Source organism: Lemur catta, chromosome 10 (assembly GCF_020740605.2).
Source record: "Lemur catta isolate mLemCat1 chromosome 10, mLemCat1.pri, whole genome shotgun sequence".
NCBI classification, from domain to species: domain Eukaryota; kingdom Metazoa; phylum Chordata; class Mammalia; order Primates; family Lemuridae; genus Lemur; species Lemur catta.
In genome coordinates, this window is record NC_059137.1 from 64,557,440 (window position 1) to 64,579,669 (window position 22,230).

The 22,230-nt window shown below is 40.9% G+C and overlaps 1 protein-coding gene across 1 annotated transcript in view; it reads left to right on the top strand.

The window, feature by feature from the left end:
• PGM5 (phosphoglucomutase 5) overlaps positions 1-22,230 on the top strand; it is a 164,767-nt gene that overhangs the window by 36,926 nt on the left and 105,611 nt on the right. The window lies entirely within an intron of this gene.

The window sequence follows — 22,230 nt, forward strand, 5'->3', positions numbered from 1 at the left end:
AAATAGGAATAATAGTAGCATATGGATTGTTATGCAGTATGAATAAGGGGATTCATGTAAAACATGTAACAGAGTGACTGGTACATAGTAAATACTACATAAATGTTTAGTAATGAAACTTACTAAATCTGAAAATATATATAAGTGAGGTGGAAAGAGCATGGGTTTTGAGGTCAGATTATATTGTGTTCAAATGTTAGCTTGTACCTTTATTAGCTCTGTAAAAATAGGGATGATACTTCATAGGTTTGTTGTAAGAATGAAATGAGATAGTACATGGAAAGTGCCCAACAGGAGATTCACTTAGTAGGGGATTAAACAGTGTTAGGTTTCTTTCTTCTTGCCCTATCCATCTTACCATCTCTTATCTTGTATTATAAAACAGTGAATTTCAGAGTGTAATATTTTCAAACATTGTCTATTATTATGGAAGCAGTACGTGTGCATGGTGGAAAGTTAGAAAACACAAACAAATAAGAAAATGTAAACCTCATACCCTCTTCTCTGGGTTACTATGTTAATAGATAAATGTATATTCCTTACTGGATCTCTTTCTATACATATATATTATACACATATAATTAAAATACATAATGTAACATACATATACATATATATTTGTCTTTTATAAATACCAAAAAGAGATCAGAAAGTACATACTGCTTATAAACTGCTTTTTCTTATCCATCAGGAATTGCCAACTTACTATTAACAAATTTCTAAGTCATCTGAAACCAAGGTTGTATTTAAATTCCCCCTGACTGTTCCCAGAACACCTTTTATGGATGGTTTTCCCAAAGTAGTATCCCATCCAAGACCACGTGTCTCATCTGGTTATGTCTATTCAGTCTTTGTTCATCTAGCACAATCCTTTTATTTTCTCTTTCACTTAATGACCATGACTTTTGAAGAGATCTGACCAGTTGTCCTGCAGAATCCCACCTTTTGGGATTTCGTATTTATTTTCTCCTAGTGTTATTTATTCATTAATTCATGAGATAAAATGTATATACAGTGAATGCGTAGCCTTAAAGGGTACAATTCAATGAGTTTTAAAAAATGTACATCCGTGTAACGACCAACTGAGATTAAAATATGGAACATTCCCATCATCTCTGAAAGTTTCCCTGTGTCTTCTCCCAATCCTCGGTGGGCAACCATTGTTATAACTTCTGTTGCCATACGGACATTTGCCAATTCTTAAACTTCACAGAAATGGAATTGTATGCTATGTACTCATTGTAACTGGCCCTTTTCACTTAATATATATTTTTAACTCATTCACATCCATTGCATATGTCAGTATTTCGTTCCTTTTTGATGTGTCATATACTAATGTTTAAATATATCACAATTTATTTTTGCAATCTCCTGTTGATGGACATTTGGTTGTTTCCTGTTATTAGCTATTATGATTCATGCTGCTATGAGAATTCTTACACAGGTCTTTTTGTGGATGCATCTTCATGACTCCTGGGTAAATATTTAGGGATGGAAGGCTGGTTGTAGGGTAGATGTATGTTTCAGTTTACAAGAAACTGCCAAACTGGTTTCCACTTTACACTCTTAATTGCAATGTATGAGAGTTTCAGTTACTTCCTATCCTAATCAACATACGGTGTGGCCAGTCTTTTTTATTTTAGCCATTTTAGAGAGTGCAAAATATTATTTCACTGTGGCTTAGATTTGCGTCATCCCGGTGACTAGTGATGTCGAGCTCCTTTTCATATGGTGCTTTGGCCATTTGTGTAACTTCTTTTGTTATATAGCTGTTCAAAATGTATTTGCTCATTTTTAAAGGTGAGCTGATTGTCTTTTTGTTATGGATTTGTAGAAGTTCTTTGTATATTCTGGATAATAAGTTTTTTGTCATATATATGTATTGCAAATATTTTCTCTCTACCTTTTGCTTGCCTTTTCATTTTCTTAATAATGTCTTTTGATGAGATGACATTTTAAATTTTGACGAAGTCTAGTTTATTTTTTCTTATAATTAATAATATGGTTATTATATATATTTGTGTCTTCTACAAGAAATATTTGCTTACCCCAAAGTTAGAAAGATACTTTCCCTCTGTTTTCTTCTAGAATTCATTGCAGCCTTTTATATTTATGTCTATGATAATTTTGAATTAATTTTGTGTAGTGTGAAGTAGGGATCATGGTTCACCTTTTCCCCATATGCAGTTGTTCTAATCCTATTTATTGAGAAGAATTTTCTTTTCCCTGAATAGCCTTGGTGACTTTATTATTATATGTGGTCAAAACAATTGACCATATATACATGGACCTGCTTTAGGATTTTGTATTCTATTCCATTGATCTATTTGTTCATCCTTATGCAAATATTACACTGGAATCAGGTGAACCCTCCATTACTTTTTTCTTCTTTCTCAAATTAAAAGAAAATTCTATATCCTAGGTCCTCTGCATTTTATTTACATTTTAGAATTAACATCTCAATTTCTATAAAAGCCTATTGCGATTTTGATTGGGATCATATTGAATCTATAGGGTGATTTGGGGAGGATTGCATTTTAATAATATTGAGTCTTCCAATTCATGAATGTGATATATCTCTGCTTTTTGGTTTTCTTTAATTTCTCTTACATATATTTGGGGCTTTTAGTGTAGATATCTGACACAATTTTTCATAAATTTATTCCTGAGTATTTTATGTATTTTGGTGCTATTGTAAATGGAATAATTTTATAAGTTTAATTTTCTAATTGTTTGCTGTTTGATATTATTTCTAATTAATATTCTAATATTTCTAACTAATGTTAGAAATACAGTTGATTTTTATAAATTGGCCTTGTATTCTTCCACCAGAGGGGAGAAGAATCTTATAGGTTTTGGATGCCTCCCACTTTACTTCTCTCCCTCAGGTGATATTGACATCAAGTCCATGATGGTGAACTAAATTCAGTTTAAAATTCTTGCCTGGCAGCACCAAAGAGTAGGGTGTGTGAGTCCATGTTTTTTTTTCCATTTAGCTTTGCTTATATATTTTCTTACCAAAAAAAAAAAAAAAACACCTCAGTAAAACTGTAGAGAAAAAAGCAAAAATGGGACCATCTCTAGAAATTGAGAAGTCAGAGTCATATAGGATCCTGAGTGCTATACAGGTTATTTGATACTCTGGGAGTATATTTAACCCTTCCACTTGTACAGAATTTTATAATTTAGAAAGACTTTTTAATACATCATCTTACTTTATCTTTGCAATGATTTAATGAAGTAATTGGAATGGGCATTATTCTCCTCATATTAAAGATGTTGAACCAATGATCAGAGAGGTTAAGTGACTTGTATAAGGTCCCACAGCTAATTAGAAACTGACCCAAGATTTGAAACTAGGTCTTCTGATATAGTTTACTACTGCATCTGTCTGGTAACTACAGTGAGATCAGGAAGGTCTCTGAGAAACCAGTTGAGAATATTGCCCAACTCTCCCGTGGGGTAGCCAACAACCTTCCAAACCATCGCCGGGAGAGGCTGGTTTCATTCTGACAACAAAAACCATTTGTCCTCTTTTCTTGTGGAAATTTCCCACTAGTTCTTGATTTCACTTTATTCCCCCCTTACCAATAAATCTCTGTTTCAGTCAGAAACCAGAGGCCTTGCTTAGAAATTTCACAATGGACCTGTTCTGATATGTAAGTGACCATTTAAAAGGATTATTCATGCTTGCTGGTTGGGATTCAGAATTCTGTGGGGCTCTGACGTGGTAATTTGTTTTGGGTATTTGATCTGTTGTGTGGCTCCCAGGTGGATTCTCATGATGTACACTTTATAAGTTTCTTTCTTCCTAGGTAAAATAAATGTGGCTTCAAAATTTTGATTTCAATAGTGGTTTCCCATATACCTTAATTTTTTTAAAAAATTAATAAATTCATAGGAATGTGCCCATAAATGCCAGCCCCGGAAGAATGGCCACTGGGTATGTTGTTGAGACACATTAAAGGGCACATTTGCCTAAACCCCTGGGATTCCAGAATAAGGGGGCGGGGACTGCACACTTGAAACTGATGAATTATGCAGACAAACTTTTATTGTTCGCAGACAATTGTGGTTCCCCGAGGGAAGACTTTCAGTTATCTTTAATTTCTACTCTTCCAGTGTCACTAAAACAAGGATTCCATTTACCCCAGAATGATACAGTCTCGGCCTTGAAAGTGACATTCTTTTGGGGCTTTGTCATTCTGAATGTGTCTGATTTGTGGCTGGAGATGAGTCTGTGTTGCTGAAAACATTTTGGTCCAAATGATTTGTGAAGTAAAGCACATTCAAAGTATATTTGTGGCCCGAAGTCCATCTCCACCCCACACAGAGGCATTAAATAATCCTTTGTGTCATCATCCTTCAATAATATTTATGGGGCGCCCATCTGTGCTTGGGGCAGTGCCAAATGCTGTGCAAAATAAGGCAAACACACGCAGACTTGAGCCCTACTCACTAGAGATATTTACAATCTCAAACAAGGGTACACCCATCTACACTCAGAGGAGCCAGATCTGAGAAATATGTTTTGACTACAAGGAAGGCCATCTGGGGTCCACCACCCATAAACACGGTGCTGGGGGAATTAGTCCTTGTCTACCCTCTATTTGCTCTTTGTGTCACCCCTGCTGTTCACCATTTATTCACTCCAGAAATATTTATTAAGGACCTTCTATGTCCTAGACATGGTCCCCATGGTGGAACTTACAGTCTAATGAGGAAGACAATGAATAACAAATAAGGAAAACATATGGAAACACAATTATAATACAGGTTAAGGGAAATGGGCTTGGTGCATTACTAATTGGTGGGTAGGAAGCATCCTATTCATACAGGGTACACAAGGAGGACTTGCAGAGAAGGTTATGGGCAGGACCAAAGATCAGAAATGTGCAGCTGGACCTGGCTGTGCTGTTGAAATTAGAAATGACCCATAGTCTATATGAAAACACTTTCTCCTTAGAATGTAGTCCACAGCCATTTGTTGCCAATCCCCAATTTAAAACATGTACTATAGCTTTATCTTGAACATACTCAGTTGGTTGTTGGAATCCAGACAGTGTTAATCCTGCAAGAATTTGGGTATCTACTGATCTATGATGACCTTGATTCTTACCGTGTCCTTTAGATCGCTGCTATTTCATCTCCCAGATCAGTCATGATGGATGACAGAAATGGGAGAGATAGCGAGTGGGCTACTAATTACTCAGTCTCCCATACATTGCTTCTGCCACAGAATGATGGGAATTATTTTCCCTCAGCAGATAAATATGTTCAAGAATCTCCTGTATTATTTTTAAAAAAGCCCTTATCATAGTAGTTATTGCCCTGAAACTCTTTATAGTTGACTCAGTTAGGATCAAGGAAGGAAAGAGATGGCACCCTCAAAAGAGATTTGCTAGGGAGAACTTAATATAGTAACTTAATAACCTGGTCTATAGAGGTATGGTTGAGGCTCAGGAAACAAAATAGGTCAAGAAGGAATGGGGAGGGGAAACCTGGGACTAGCAGTAGTAGGAAGCTGCTAACACCCCAGGACTGAGAAGGGGCGGGGAAAGGATTGGGGTAGCCATAGCCTGGTGAGGTCTGGAGCTGTGGAAGACGGGCTGTCAGACGGGAGCTGAACTGGGGAGAGAGGAAGGAACACCCCGGCTTCTCTCTTTTTTCACCCTCCAGTCTCCTGCTGGAGCCTCCTATGGGCCAGACCCAGCTGGAAGCCAGAGGGCAGCCTGTAGAGTCCAGCCTGCAAGGGAAGGAAGTAGGACACTGAATGAAGTGGGAACTCCAGGGTGGAAAGGGGCAAACGAAGAACGAAGAACACACAGCACAGCCAGCACAATGGCCAGTCTTTCTGCTAATCTCTCCTTGCCCATCTCCTCGTCTCGCCCTCTTCCCTCTGTGTTGGCCCTCAGGCACAGAGAGTTGAGTTAATCATACTCATCATTGAATAATCTTTTCATAATTGGTCCAATGGAAGGTCCATTTCTTATTACTTAAAAAAAATTAATGTATATCTTTTTTTCTGAGATTGGCTGGACCACCATAGACAACCACAAGAATGTATTTATTGGGTAGTCTTTTGTGTATATTGTTTTATTTGCATATGTTTTTATGTATTGTGACTAGTACTGTGTAACAGATTATATTTGATTTCTTACTTTTTTCCACTAAAACTATGTTTTAAGATCCTCTTGGTGGCTCTGCGTGCATTCAGGGTGTTGCTTCTGACTCTGCATCACAGTCCGTGTGCATCCTGGCATTCTGCCTCTCACGTCCCTCAGCAGTGACAGTCAGACTGCTGCACAGGCCCCCTGTGCACACATGTGGGACTTTCTATGAGATGTGTATCCAGGAGCAGAACTGTCAGGTCAGAGGGGTGTCTGTACTTAATTTAGTCCATTTTGACCAAATACTGTTAGACTGCACTGCAGAATGCCTTCTCTCATCTACTTCCACCAGTTCCTGAGTTTCTGTGTCTTCAAATACAGGCCAACACTTCATGTTATGTAGCTTTCTAATTTTTCTCTGGTAGAATAGATATAGAATAACATACTATTGCTATTTTAATTTTCATTTCTCATATTATTAATGAATTAGATCATCTCTCCATGTGCTTGAGAAATTTGGGGGGGTTTCCTTTTCTGTTAATTGCCCATTGTCCTTTGACCATTTTTCTATCTAGAATTCTTTTTTCTATTGGATGGATTTGCAGAAGTCCCTTATATATTCTAGATATTAGACCGTTGTCCATTTTAGGCACTTCTAATTTTCACCTTTTTCCTTTAGACAAAATTTTGCCCCTGAGTTCTATATCAAAAGTGGTATCAGTAGACAGATCTGTTATAGACAACTCAAATTTACCATGTATAAATAGCAAGTTTTCTAATTTGTCCTATAAATTGTTCTTCTTGTGTTTACTCTCTGGGTGAATTACCTATCACTCAAAAGTAAATCTTGGAATAACTCTAGACTTCTAATTCTCCCTCATTGCTGATGTACCACTAGTCACTGGGTTTTGTTAGAAGAATCCCTTAATGTTTCTGAATTGTTCTTTTCCTCTCTCCATCCCTACTTTTACTTTCCTACTTTAGGTTCTCGTGATCTTTTGGTTGGGCTGTTGCAATGGTCAATAAACTGGTCTCCCTGGCTCTGGACCTCCTTCATTCCACATTCTGGACCATCCCAAGGGCAGTTGTTTTAAAGAAAAAAGTCATGCATTTCCATTTTAAACTGCTTAAAATCAGTTGGTGGGCTTTGAATGCCTGCAGAAGGAGATTCCATTTCCTGATTATATAACGTGCATAACCTGATGAACCTGAACATCTCACTCCTGCCTACATTCTTACTCTGCCCTCTGGATGTGTACCTCTTACAGTTCCCCAAAGTTCATGGCCATTAACACTTGTATGCCTTCACACATGCTTCTTTCCTTGAAATGTGTTTTTTTTTTTTGCCTCACCCCATTCTACTTTGTTCCTCCTTTGTTTTATGGCTTAAGTCAAGCATCACTTTCTTGGTAAGTCCTCCCTTGATATTATCTTCCCTCCATCCCAATATAAATTCCTAAAAATTAACTACTATGAACTAGCAGCATGCTTCTTTTGACCTTTGTACATAGATAAATTTGGTGATGCTAACTTGGTTGCAAAGGAAAATATACTTGAATAAGAAGAAAATTAATGGTGCATAATTGTCCAATCTTCTTTGAATGTAATAAAACAATGACCAATTGTGTTTTTCATTTACATTTAGGTGAGTTTGTAATGAGTTGGATTTTCAGTAATGATATGTGGGTATTGAAGCTCTTAGCACATGTAATTCAATCTAGGTGAGATAAAAGGAAGCAACCACAGAGCAGTTATTTCCTAGTTGACAATCAAAAACTCTCCACAGCCTGAACCTGAGCTCAGGGTTGTTTATTTCTTTCCCTGGTAAATAGCATGAGGACTGGATTCATTACTAGAACATTTAAAGGATGCATAACATTGCCTTCCTCTATGGTTTTTGTGCTCACCTACTGGAAGGGCTGCTGGGAGTGGTTCCAATCTGTTGTTTGGTGTTTCTAAGAGTTGGTGTCTAATGGGAAAGTGATCTCATGCCTACAGTTAGTAGAGAGCATTTATATATTAACTGGGTGGCACGAGAGTAATAGATTGCTAACATTTAAGACTATAAACTGCAGGAGATTTGGAGATGCTAGATAAACCATCTTTTATTCAATTTTTCAGAGCCATCTTGGAGTTCTGCTATCTGAGTTGGTCAGAACAACACTGTTGGATGAGCATTAAGTGTCCTGAGTTCCAAAATATTTAGTTGTCATCACCTTCCCATGTGAATTGAAAGATGAACCGTTTCTGAAAGTCAGCTCTCTTTTGTCTGCTATATTTGCAAGGACTCTGTCACTCTTTGATTCTGTCTTTGGAAGGGCATTGTCATTGTTTAGGGTGTTCAGCAGCCTATTCTCAGCCCTTCCATTGACTTGGCCCTTCTGGTCTTTAGCAAGTCACTTGGACCATTGGTGGATTGAGCCAGTGCTGAAAGAAGCCCCTTAGCATCACCTTGTGTGATTGGGGATTAAAGACCATTTGAAGCAGAGGTTTCCATGCCACCCAGTCTAGAACATATAAGTAAGTGGCATGCCGTTGCTCCAGTGGGAACATTAACTTCACGGCCTGTCTTTATTTATAATCTCAATTTGGTTTTTGGAGGGTTCATTTGGTTCAGTAACCTCTCTTTTATTCCTTGTGCCTTAAAATATTTATTCAATTTAAAAATCAATCCCATTGGTTACTGCAAAGAGGCATGAAGTAATGTTTTGGGCTAATAAAAATGTTCCATATCTTGGTTACAGTGGTAGTTACACAACCATATATATATTTGTCAAGACTCATGAAACTTTACACTTAAAAGTGATGAATTTTACTTTATGTAAACTATAGGTAAAACATAATCACAAAGGTGATAAAATAATCAAAGTCTATTTATTTAAAAATAAAATGAAGCAGTTCTCTTGAGTCTTCTTTTTGACTGGGCTCAGGAATCATCACTCTCTTTGAATGGCTGTAGTTATAGGCACAGAGGTTTGTGTTTACTAGACCATCAATAAACACTGGCCAGGTTCAGGTGAGTTGAGTGACATCTGGAATCACTGTCCAGTGCTTCCCTTTTTGTGGTAAACCAGAACATAAATGTACTATCTGTGATTTTATCTTCTTTGGCAGAGACATAACTTACCTATAAAGTCAGATGTTCTAAGATTTCAAGGTCATTAGTCAACTTTATTGATGGTATAAAAGACATAAGAAGGTAGGCTAGCCCTGCCCAACTCTGAACCATATGCTGTGTTGAGCCACCAGAGAAGTTTGGCGCTTGGCAGTGCTTTTACATGACAGAGGATGATGACAAGTCATCTTGGCCCTGAAGATACTTCTGGAGTGAAAGAGCATTGTACTTTTTGTGTGTGCTTTGTATTTTGAAATGTAGTTTGCAACTCTCACCAAAAAAAAAAAAAAGAAAAAAAAAAGTTTTAAAATGGATTTTAAGTTCCAACCTCCAGGGGAGTGTTAGGCTGGGCCTGTTGGAATGCTGCTCAAACGCTTGCTAAATATAGTTGATTTCACTACTCATCAGGCTGAAAGAAGAATAGTATCTAAGAGAGACATGCAGGGTGAATCAAGAAGCTGTCTGAAAGCTTTGCTTGCTCAGCTAAGTGTAAGAGTGAGAGTGTGGATGCATTCTTATCAATATTTACAATGACTCTGCTACAGTGTCTTGTGTGATTGTCATGCAAACCCTCAGATATATTTGGGGCAGATGCTATACTGACATTGTATTTATAGAAAAATAGGATGTTGAGAGGTTAAGTAACTTGCCTAAGCTCACACAGCAAGAAAGAAGCAGTCAAACCTGGTCAGATTGTTTGACTCAAGCCTCGTAATCTCTTTACTCTTCCGTGTTGTTGAGAGCAAGAAAAGTTCTGGTTGTACCTTGAGTGAAAATCCTTTGTGTGCGTTGAGGGGTGGGGTAGGGTGGGGGTGGAGAGAGGGACCTATATTACACAAAGGGTGGTTGATGATATCGGATAAGCAGAATTAATTTCAACCCAAGATTTCTTATAATTTTGACCTTGAACATGACTAGTGCTTAGCAAAACTCTGGAAAAAGCAGTCCTGGATTTAACTTAAGACTTCCAGGAAAATGTTGACTGGAGTTCAAGGTAAGGTTGGAAGTTTTATACCCTTGCTTCAGGATATGCTTGAAGTTGTAGGATCATCAGTAGCGGCTGCACCCACAAGCATTTATCAGGTTTCAGCAGCTTTTGTCCCTTAGTTTCTGTCTAAAGTGGGTTAAGCAGATATAATTCCTTCTCTCAAAGAGTTTTAAATCTGAGACAAGACAACCTGATGACCAGAAACATAAAAGATACCGATTAAGTACAACAGGTTCCCTTAGTAAATAATGTATTAGCAGTTGGGTGTAAGATGTCTGTGCCTAGAAAAAAATGAAAACAGATCTTGCTAGCCCCAGTCAAGGTAAGGGGTGAAATCCAGGCCCGGGGATCTAGTCATCTCATCTTTCATCAGGTTTCTGCCTGAGGTTTAAAATTGTCTTTTGGAATTCCGAGCTCTTTGAGAGTTCTCGATTGCATCGGTAGCTTATATTACAGCATGAAGGAAAACTCTTTGGTGACTTGACACCTGTATTTGAGAATGCAAGATCCATTCAGGACTCACAGAAAGAGTGTATCAGTCAGGATCTTTGTGCAGCAAATGAGGGAAGAGTAGCTGACATGGGGCCTAGATAGTACATGGAATTGGTTGGCCCACATAACTGAAGTAGGTTGGCCTCAGGTGAACCAGGATCCAGCAGCCCAGATAATACTACCATTTCGCCGGGATACTCCCTCTCGTCTGCTCTGCCTTAGAAAGGTGCCGCTCTCGTCCTCAGGCTGTCTGCTTCTGGCTGTCTAGGCCAGAGTCCAGGTAGCAAGCGTCCACAGGATGTCTAGACCTCACACCCCTATGTCACCGTCTATGAGGATGAGAGACAAAGCTTTTCTTTCCAAGAAGAAACTGAAAACATCACCCTGAGTCTTGCCTTTAGTTGGGGTTTGTGCCGTCTCTGACCTGTTGATTCGCTGGGGCCATGGGAGATGGGATAGGCTGACAGTCTTACGTCGCCCTCCTCTCATTAGGTAGAGCCAACAGGAGGTCATTCCTTCCCAAACCAAATGACTGAGAATGGATGCATTTGTTCTCCAAAGCAAGATCTTTCTTTTTTCCTTCTAGAAGGAGTAACTGCAGTGATTTGGGACCCAGTAGATAAGCAAAGGGGTGTGAAGTAGGTGAGTGCATTGGGGTGCAGTTCTGGGGGGGCATTCAGGACCCTCTTCTTACCTCCATGCACCCCTGCAAATCCTCTGCTGCTCACCAGTAGCTGACAATGGTATTCAAATTGGAATGGTGGCGCATATGCTTAAGTGGTCGTCTGTCCTTTCCCCTCCTCTCCTCTTTCCTCCTTTCCTCCTTCCTCCCTCCCTCCCTTTCTTCCTCCATCTCTTTCTCCCTCCCTCCTTCCTTCCTCATCCTCTCCTTCCTTATCTTCCTTTATTCTTTCTCTCCCACCCTTACCTCCTACCTCCTACATTTTCATTTTCCAAAAAGCATTCTCAGCCCCTTCTGTGTGCCAGGCATACTGCTTGGTCCTGGATGTCACTGCTGGAGCTCATCTTTCCTACCACATCCCTTTTGCCACTGGCAAACTTCACCCACTGTCAACAAAATTTATTAATATTCTCTGTGTAAGGCATTCTGCTAGATTCAGAGAGGTCCATGGCTTCAATCTGACTCTCAAGTAGAGACCTGGAGAGTATTTTCAAATTATGATGCCATTGCATTCCTCAGATTGTCTTACACAGATTCTACTACCTATATTTGGGGTGGGAGGGAGAGAGAGAGAGAGAGAATATGCTCGAGAAAGATAATACAGTTTAAGAAGAGCAAACATTTATGCCTGCCAGTGTACTCACATGAGCTCATGCATGAGATGGGACAAGGTACTCTCTGACCTTCATTGGCCTCTGTATTTGGACTACCTGGGTTTGAACTCCAACTCCTCTGCTTTCTGGCTCTGTGACCTTGGGCTGATTACCTAACTTCTCTGGGTATCTGAGTCTGTTTTCTGTTGCTTTTAACAGAATATCTGAAACTGGGTAATTTATTAAAAAGCAAAAAGAATTTATTTCTTACAGTTCTGGAGGCTGAGAAGTCCAAGATCCAGGGGCTGCATCTAGTGAGGGCCTTCTTGCTGGTGGGGACTATTCGCGGAGTCCCAAGGTGGCACAGCATATCACATGGCGAGGGGGCTGAGTGTGCTAGCTCAGGTCTCTCTTCCTCTTCTTATAAAGCCACTGGTTCCCGTCCCATGACAACTCATTAACCCATTTGCTCATGAATCCATTAATGAGTGAATGGATTAATCTATTCATGAAGGCAGAGCCCTCATGACCCAATCACCTCTTAAAGGCCCCACCTCTCCATACTGCCACATTGGGGATTAAGTTTCAACATGAGTGTTGGAGGGGACAAATATTCAAACCATACCACAGGGTCTCCTACTGATGATTAAATGAGGTAATATATGGATAGCACTTAGAGCAGTGCCAGTCCACAGGGCAAGCTCAGTGGACATCAGCTGTTCTTATCATGACGATGGCGCTTTATGACAACTGCAGCACAGCCGGTGGATTCCCACTCATCTCATGTTCTTCCACATGAAGACCTAAACCTTTGCCAGTGGCTACACTCAGATCCCTCATCCCCCATGCAGATAAGTGGTGACTGTGCAATGCTCCTGTGGAATACCCCACATTTCACAGCACAGCAAGCTCTTAGAAGACCGCTGTGTGAACCTCCGGCATCTGTATTTTGTAGTTTTTCAGATGACCTGGTAAGTCATGATTGTTAATTTTCTTTAGCTCTTTTTTGTACACATATTAAAGCTTTCAGTTAGTGGCCCTATTGCCTTTTGATCCGTGCCTTTTTATTAACACCCTCTAAAGTTATTGCAATTGAGACAGTCTTGGCTTGTTCTATTAGGTGCTTCCATAGAACACATATTGAATCTTAGAAGCCTCGTCTCTTTAGAAAAATTGTCTTTCTGGGAAAATACAGGCCTACTTTTAAAACACATCTGTGTCTGTCTGTATGCTGGCCAAAAGCCATCACCTCCATACAGACCTGAAACATTTATCCCTGCCACTAATTCTGATGATAGAGTTTTGACTTCGAATTGCATACACATCCCATTAAAACATACCATGTGATTTGTGTGCATATTGTAAGCATGTGTCCGTTTCACAATCTGTTTAGTAGTTCGGCCAAAAGCTACAAAAGTGAAATAAGAAAAACATCATGATTAAATGAATTGCTCTGTGATACACCTGTGCGTGGGGGATGAGATGACAGAGGAGAGATTTGCAAAAGTGGCTTTCTTGGTTACTAATGTAACACTGGATACTTATTTCAACAATGAGCATCTCAACCCCAGTTTATTGTTATAACGGTTATTTTTTTGCTTTCATAATGACTTTAGAAAAAAAATCGTAAGATATTCTCGACTCTCTTTTATATGTAAAGCTCTATTCACCAACTTCTTTGTCACACTAAGGAGAGATGCGGAAGGTGGAAGGTGGGCATTCCTCCCCAGATGGGATTTCTTTCCATGAATCTTATCAAATTACGTGGGTGTTAGGAGGATGAGAAATTTGAGAGTGCAGGCTGATTTGGACAAGGCTGTTTGGATTTAAAGAGGAAACGTCCATCAAGGGCCAACTCCCTGAGTAAACTAGAGACCAGAGGCTGGGCTGTGGCTCTGGGGTGGGCATGACACTGAGATGGGCTAGAGGAAGATCTCATGGAGATGCAACAGGAAAAAACAAAAGGATGTGAGTGTGTGAGTGTGGTGGTGTCTGACTCTCATCACTTCCCAGAGCCTCGCCTTCCCCAGGTGGAAGGGAAATAGTCAGGGCTGGGATAGTGGTGGCTCATCTCCATGGAGTCCCCAAGGACCCACGTTCCTGATAGCCCCTAGCCCTGCCTCCCTTGGATGCAGCCTTTGTCCTCAGGGTCCCAGACAGTGGGAGCTCCAACCACCATGTGTGCGTTTTAGGCAGCGGCTGGAGAAAAGGATAGAGAGGAAGAGCAGAGGATGTACCATCCACTATCTTTTAAGGAGGTTCACAGAAGTGGACAGTTGACACTTTTGTTTACATCTTTTTGGCCAGAACTTAACAATGTGGCCACACCTAGCTCCAAGGGAAGCTGGGAAATGGAGTCTTCATTCTGAATGGCCATGGGCACAGCTGAAAATCAGGGGTGTTCTTATTACAAGAGAAGGGGATGATGGTTATGGAGAGAAGACAACTAGAAGTCTCTGCCATGGGTTTAGACGATGTCCTAAAAAAGCTATGTAGTATATTGTCGTCTGTGTAGATGTGAAATGTCTCTAATCTTTGACTGCTAAAAAATTTTTTTCTTTTCTGTAGATTAAAGAATTTAAGATGTCATAAACTATGTGATGATATTTTTGATGGTGATGATGAGGAGGAGGAAGAAAAGGAGGAAGAGGAGGAGGATGAGGAGGAATGTCTACTAGAGAAAAGATTCCATGCTATAGGATATAGCAACTCATAGCTCAATTAGAAAAGCATTATTTCCTCCATTTTACCAATAAGCAAATGGATGCTCAGAGTTGGAAAAATCCACTGAGGTCAAACCAGTCCTGACCTATGGAGTCACATGATAGGGCAACAAAGACTGGGAACAAGGTTTTTGGAAACAATGTGGATTTCAGTTGCAAGTCACAAAAAACCCTGAATTTCAGATGATGTAAACAATAAAAGTTGTATCTCACATTTTAAAATGTCTGCAAAGCAGTAGCTCCAGAGGTGGCTATTTCATTGCCACAGCAATGTCATGAAGGAGCCAGGTTCTGTCATCCCCAGTGAGATGTCCTCGTGGAAGGGCCCCAGCAGTGCCAGCTATCACCCCCACATATGACATGGCCTCATGGAAGAAAGGAGACTGCCTTCTATTTATGTGTCTTTTTAAAGTTAAGGAAACTTTTCCAGAAGTCCTCCTATACAGTATTTACCCTGTTCTATAGACACGTCACCTTCGCTGAGGGGTGGATACCTGAATAAAGTTATGATTCTCTTTATAAGGGCAGTGGTGGGCATGACTTTGGGTGGGCAACTGTCAGTACCTGCTAATTCCTGTATGTGTTCTTTGCCCATCCTTAAAGGGTAGTCTAGAATTATGGGCGTTTCCCTAAAAATGCCGTTGCCCTTGATGTCACTTGCTTATTACAGCTTATTCACTTACTCATCAACCAACATTTATTGAATACCTTCTCTGAGCCAGACAGTGTTATGAAGGAATGAAATTCATGTTTACCCTCAAAGAAATTTGTGATTTAGTGAAAGAGTCAGATATCCTCAGCAACACTTAATCCGTTGTAAAGAATGCCATAATAGAGCAATGGGGATGCTGAGGGGAACCACTTGTGTGGCCTGAGAGATCAGGACTTGTGGCTGCAATAAAGCTTTCTTCTCTTACATTATGAATGTTGTTCACGGAAAGCCCTTGAATGAGCTCCTAGAGAACTGGAACCATGTCTTGTTTGTTTTTATTTTTTTTACTATGCTTTGGCCATAGTAGTTGATCAGTGTGGGGAGAAGGAATGAATGAGATTAGGCTTCTTGTACAGCCTGCAGGACCATGAACTAAGTAAACCTCTTTTCTTGAAAGCATCCATTGTGAGTAACAAAGTGCTGTGATGCGGTGTTTGAGAGCCTGGGCTTTGGATTCACAAACACCTGCTCAAATCTGACATCCACCATTACTAGCTGTAATGTAGGGAAGTTACCTAACCTCTCTATGCCTGTTTTTTCACCTGATGGATGAAAATTAGAGTACTTAACCTTGTCAGGTTGTCACGCAACTCGAATGAGTTAATAAATGTAAAGTGATCAGTATAGAATAAGTACTCAGTGAATATCAGCCATTATTATTACTTAATAATGTAGTCTGCCTTATGTTTTCTCTTTCATCAAAATTATTTTATGGAGTTGTTTATTGAAGAAAATGCTGCCTCTTGATCATAATGTTTCTGGCAACTAGAAGTGAAACTTAAACATTTTATGCTTCACGGTAACTGAGTTGAGAGTTCTTGAAGTTTACACAGACATTTCTAGTCTGTGTCTGATAAATGTCACATGCCAATATTTCCTACATTCTTTGTATTTAGTGTTCCCCACTTCCTAAAAGAGGAAAAGGTATACTGTTGAAGAGTTGCCAAATTTTCTCCACAGGTGGCTGAATTATCCTTAATTGATGAAATCACCCTTTGTTGATGGGCCCATTTCCATGGGGATCTCTAGATCCTCTCAGGGTTAACCCTCTGGGTCCTCCCTTCTCTCTCCCAGTGCTTTAGGTATCTTTAAGCATTGGTGTCCAGTTGGTCATGGCAGGCACGTGTCACAGACAATATTTCCTCTAATTGGCTGCAGGGACCATTTTCTTAATAGTTTTCTCCTTTTATAGAAACTATTTATAAGAAGATCACAGTATTCCAGAGCATACTATGTTGTTTGTTGTTATGTTATGTTGTTCAGGGATAACCGACCTAACAAATGAACAGTGAGGTTGAAGAGAAATCCAGTTGCGTGGATGGCCCTGGTCTAATGTGTGCCTTAGAGACTGGGGATGCCGATGTGTTCATTGGGAATAGATTCACAGTTTCACAGGAAACATCTGCTTTAATCTGCTCCAACATCAACAGGATCGATGTGGTAGGAAACCTGCTGTTATTGTGTGAGTTCCCTTTCTCCAGCCAGGGCCTGGCCTGAGATTGGGGCTGTTTGGACAGACAACACAATGTGGTCCCATTTATCAAACTATGGACATAACAAGCAACATTACTTGAGAGTATCCTTTGGCTGTTCCTCTATATAAAGGGAAATTTTCCCTCTGAATCGTCTGGCTATCTCCATTTCTTTCCATCTCTTTCCCTTTGTTTTTTTTCTCTTTCAGCCCATTTCCATTCTGGGCTTCAGTTGTAAGTGGGCACGTCTCAACCTTAATCCTACCACTGCATCCTCTCCCATGGGTGAGAAAGGCTCCTGGGGGTGGTGACTCTCAGTGGAGGAGGATTCTCCCCAACGGCATCAAAATATCTGGGAAACAACTGTGCAAACTGTGCAAACACACAGACTCACACACACTCACACCCACAAAACCTTGGAGATTATCAGCCACACCTAAGGTGTATCTGCCTCTTCTCATTACCTTAAGAATCACTTACCTAGAATTAATTAAAGACGCTGTTACCTTAGGGAAAACTGCCTCAGTTTTCATCATTTGAAAAAGTAAAGTTGGTATCTAACACGTAAAATTTGCCCCTGGAGAACTCAAAGAATTCGAAGCATTTTACACCAGTGCATCTGTGATATTAATCATTTAAAAAATTATTACACTGCTGATAAAATGTGAAGTGTAGATTCATAGTACTGAGCTCATATTACTACTTCCACTATCATTTATGAAATGCTAGTGTCTTAGGCACTGTGAACACTAATAAAGAGATTTGGGAGCTCATCTCCTAACAAAAAAACACAACCATATTCAGAAAAAAATAAAGGTCGTTTTTCACCTATTCTAGTATAAGGTAGATTGATCAATCAAAAGAAATTGCAAAGGCCATTTGCTATGGTTCCAAACCTTGTGTTGAATTTGATCCCCAATGTTGGAGGTGGGACTCAGTGGAAGGTGTTTGGGTCATGGGAGTGTATCCTTCAAGAATAGATTAATGCCCTCCCTTGGGAGTGAGTGAGTTCTCACTCAGTAAGTTCCTGGGAGAGCTGGTTGTTAAAAAGAACCTGGCACCTCCCACCTCTTGCTCTCTCACCATGTGACCTCCACACACACCCACTCCCCTTCACCTTCCACCATGAGTGGAAGCAACCTAAGGCCCTCAGCAGAATCTGAGCAGATCCTGACACCATGCGTCTTACAAAGCCTGCAGGAGCTAAATAAACCTCTTTTCTTTATAAATTATCCAGCCTCAGGTATTCCTTTATAGCAACACAAAATGGACTAAGACACCATGTCACAGGAGTCCACTCAGACCGCCAGGTGAGGTAAATCCAAGAGCTTCTAGATTCTTTATCCTTGATCCTGGCAATGGGTCTAAATGAAAGACAATGAAAGGATCTGCTACTGGTTACTTTTTCCTCTTGTCCTCCAGCTTCCTACCTAATGACCTGAATGCACATGTGCTCCAGATGTTGGTGTCCCCCAATGTGGACAAACTCATTTCCTTTCTCTTTACCAACTGCTCTGGACAGATACTGTGCCCAGAATGGAGAGGAGGTGCACAAGGAAATAATAAGGCACAGCTCTGCCTTGGAAAATCTCATAGCCCAGGAAGAGGTACAGACAAGTAAGCCAACAATTACAGAAATAATGGTTAAGGTACACTGGTGACACAAAGAAGTGAGGAGTCAGCTTTGGCTAAGATTGAAGCCATGATCCTGACCACAGATAGAGAGCTTGCACTTAAGGACAAGAACCAACCTTACTTTAGATATAACTCAAATTCATTTCTCCATAAAATTTCCTTCATTTTCACCAAGTTGGAATTTATTGCTACTTCCTTAATGGTGTAATACACTCTGCTTATGCTTTTAGGGATATAACATGCCTTGTTGTATAGTATTTTTGTACATTTATTCCCCAACCCTTGATTATAAATTTGTTAAGGCAGGGAATGTGTGTATGTATGTATGTGTGTGTGTATGTGTATATGTATGTGTATGTATATATATATGTGTGTATATATATAAGCTGTCCGGAAAATATCCAGCCATTGTTCATATAACAAGAACATATTACATGGCTGGATACTTTCCAGATAGCCCTTGTATGTATAAATATTTAAGTGATATTTGAACTATAGCATACACAAATATGTAGATACATTTTTGTTGAATTGCACTTGATTAAATTAATCCCATTGTCTTTCAAAATAGAAATTGTGTATTCTGGGATCTAGAAACTATTGTAGAAAAATTCAGTATTATTGTTGAGATTTTAGAATGACTGGCCAATCCCAGGTTTTCCATCTGCATGTAGGAGCTACTGGACACTGGACAGTGCTAGACTTCATATGAGCAGCAAGTAAGTGCGCAGGAAGCCAGACAAGCTTTGCAGGGAATGGGGGAAGGTCCAGGGCAGAACAGGCTCCTTATTACTTGAAGGATGAGGTCCCAGCACATAACACAGTGCCCTCCTGTACCCAGTCCCCTGGCTACTCTTCCGGCATCGTGTTTGATGTGTGTTGAATGATGTCCATATTCCAAATCAGTGGCATTGCTATCAGATCTGAAATAAATTAGCCATGTTTATGGGAAGATGTAGGACTGGAGGAATTCCTTCCACAAATGCTCTGCTTATGTGATTATTGGTTAGCCAGTGACTTCCTGCCATCCACAAAAACACCAAAATTGTAAGTGAAAAGTAAATGTTAGGTGAAGTGCTTTGAGTCAAAGGCAGTCCACATAAGAAGTTACGGATGGCTCTGCCCGGACTCCTGCAACAGCACATGATGAAAGCTGGTGTATAGATACCTCCCCTCTGCTGCCCCTTGGGGGATCCCAAGGCATGTGTTTTTCACAGGCTCCCAGAGTGCTCATGCAGGATTACGTTTCACTCATCTACCGGTGGTAATTGGCTTGAGAGCCCAACCTTTGTTAGTTTTCTTCCCTTCCTTGTCTTACTTTTCTTCTCCCCTACCTGTGCTTCCTTTAGTCCCCCCAAATAAACTATGTACACTTGGATTTTTGTTTCAGGATTCAAGTCTCCTCCTGTGGTGTCCAGGCTGAAACTAAAATGTATTTATTCTCTTCTCATCTGGTGTTGAGATATTTTAAAGCCCCAATAATTTTCCCTACATGTGCAGTTCTAATTATTTGTACCTGGCTTACAAAAGTAGGTAATGAGAAAATTAAGGCCCACAGAAAATTACAGCAGGATAACTCAGATATGTGCCCAGCTCTAGGGCTTTGTTTTGGGCCCCTTTCAGAAGGCAATCTCAAAGGGGTATTTCTAGCTTTCCGGACTATGTGTGATTTTGTTATTTTATAGAGTCTACTGCTGTGGGACTCTGTGGAAAGAGACTTGATAAAGCTAACAAAATATACATCTGCTACAAGGGAAATTTTATCTCCCAAATGCTATTTCCTCTTAAGCTCTGAATGTTGACAGATTCTTTCTTTCCTAATGGGGTTCGACAAGTTGGCAGGAAAGCCAAGGTCAAATACCAATGAGAGGTGTGCTCCGATCACTGAGTACACCAGCCTGCTGCTAAGTTCTCCATGCTGATAAGATAAGCCCCCTCTGAATCAGATACAGGCCTGCTGGGTATCTTTAGGACTGTCTACAGCAGAGCTAGAGGAAGCAGGGACAATTTTAAAGTTAGATTTAACAGGAGGTCCCATGAAACGGGGTTTTCTTGTCAAAATACGGTGAGACATAGTGATGGAACTGAATTTGGAGGTGCCTTCATTGATAGGGGGCGATGCTTTGAGCTTTCAGGCTAATCCTGCTGAGAAGCACATGTGATTAGCCCTGTGAAGCCCTTCACCACCCCCCCAGACCCCTGCCAAACCCTGGAGGCCTTGGGGAAGAAGTAGTGAGAGTCAGAGAACAAGGGAGTGTGTGCTCCTGGGCCCTGGGGGCGTGTGCAATGCTTGTGTTGTAGCTCCATTAGTGGAAAATTTTGATCCATTACTTGATCCATATCATGGAACAATGACCTGCATATTCTCTCATTTCCATCATTCTGGGCAATATCTAATATAATGTAGGGTAGGCATTTTTAACTACAAAGATATATTGAGAAGTGAAATTAATGCTGGAAAATAGTACATTACACAGCTAATCAAGCAGGAAGAGGCAAGAAAGCATATAAATGCTGCTACATTGTGGGGCAACAGTGTTTTCAAAACCGGTTTACTTCCACTGTAGCCACTGAGGCCTTACTTCTTTTCCTGGCTGTCATGAAAGATCATCCTTCTATGCTGGCACCCAAGTTTCTCAAGATTTGGTGGCATATGCCAGACCGTGGAGGAGGCCAGGTAAAACTTTCTAGCATTGCCTCAGTTGGACTGTCTCTTTTCCCTGCCACTGGTTTCCTGGGCTACTTTAATTTCATTTTCTGTTATGGAAACCTCTTGCTGTAGCTGTTCCCTGCTTGGCTTACACTTCACTTGAGACACACAGTTACCTTTCTGGTACCACCAGGGAGCATAGGACTTAATTCTGCCTCAGATCTCTCCTTTTTCCTCTCTGTTCTGACAAGAGGCAGAGCTGTTCTTCTTGGGGCCCCGAGGGCCTTTCCCTCTACTTTGTCCTTCTGTCTGCCACATCCCTGTGTTACAGACTTCACATAGTCACCTGCTTGCATGATTCCATTGTTGTCTGCTGAATGTGACCAAAGGCATCTCAAACTTACTTGAACTACAGGGTTCATATCTACCTGCCAACCAAAGCGCCCCATTTCACTGGCAAATCAACTCGAATGCTGTTGTATTTACCTTTGTGGACGCAGAGGAAGGCATCCCCTGAGAATTTGCCCCGTGGGGTTTCTGTCACCTGCTGCTCTGCTTTGGCTTAGACAAAGGTATCCTGCACTGGGAACCGGACTCTGTCCCCGTGCTTAGCTCTACAGACAAGTGCTATTATTTTTAGCTGGCAGACCTTTTAGTGCACATCCTGCAGCATTGAGGGTGTGAGAGAGAGGCGCTTTGGAAATCAGACCCTGTCGCTGATAGCTTGTCCTGAGCTGAAAAGGTGATGGGAGAAAGGATGCTTTGTGTTCAGAACAGAAGAAAACCGGGCTCTGCAGTTGCCACAGCAGCCGGCAGCCATCCCGTTTCCTCACCTAGCTGCGGCCCGCCATGTGGCAGGATGGCTCTCCCGAGTGGCCCGCATGGCGAGGCCCTGGCGGCTGTGCCTGTGGTGGCCCCTCGCTTACTCCCATCTGAGCCCGGGGAGTCGGTCTTATCAGCTGGCTGCGGTGACAGTGGGAGGGGACCGGCACCCTTGTCAGCCCCCTCTTCCCTGGCAACTCCCTTTCCAGGTCGCAGCCTAAGCCCCTTCCATCGCC